The following is a 653-nucleotide window of genomic DNA, read 5'->3' on the forward strand; positions in this document are numbered from 1 at the left end:
ATGAGGACGAGGATGAGGATAAGATGAGGATAGGATGAGGAAAAGAATGAGAATGAGGATATGATGAGGATGAGAATGAGGATGAGGATGAGGATGAGGATAGAATGAGGATGAGGATAGGATGACGACGAGGATGAGGATGAGAATGAGGATATGGAGAAGGATAGGAGGAGGAAAAGAATGAAAATGAGGATTGGATGAGGAGGAGGATGAGGATGAGGATGTGGACGAGAATGAGAATGAGGATAGGATGAGGACTAGAATGAGGATGAGGATGAGGATACGATGAGGATGAGGATTGCATGAGGATGAGGATAAGGATATCATGAGGAGGAGGATAGGATGGGGAAGAGGATGAGGACGAGAATGAGGACGAGGATAGGATGAGGATGAGTAAGAGGATGGGGATGAGGATAGGATGAGGACGAGAATGAGGATGAGGATGAGGATAGGATAGGATGAGGACGAGGATGAGGATGAGGACGAGAATGCGGATGAGGATGAGGATAGGATGACGATAGGATGAGGACGAGAATGAGGATGAGGATAGATTGAGGATAGGATGAGGAGTAGAATGAGGATGAGGATGAGGATGAGGATATGATGAGGACGAGCATGAGGATGAGGATGAGGATAGGATGAGGATAGGATGA

The sequence above is a fragment of the Lupinus angustifolius genome, chromosome LG06 (assembly GCF_001865875.1).
Source record: "Lupinus angustifolius cultivar Tanjil chromosome LG06, LupAngTanjil_v1.0, whole genome shotgun sequence".
NCBI lineage: Eukaryota > Viridiplantae > Streptophyta > Magnoliopsida > Fabales > Fabaceae > Lupinus > Lupinus angustifolius.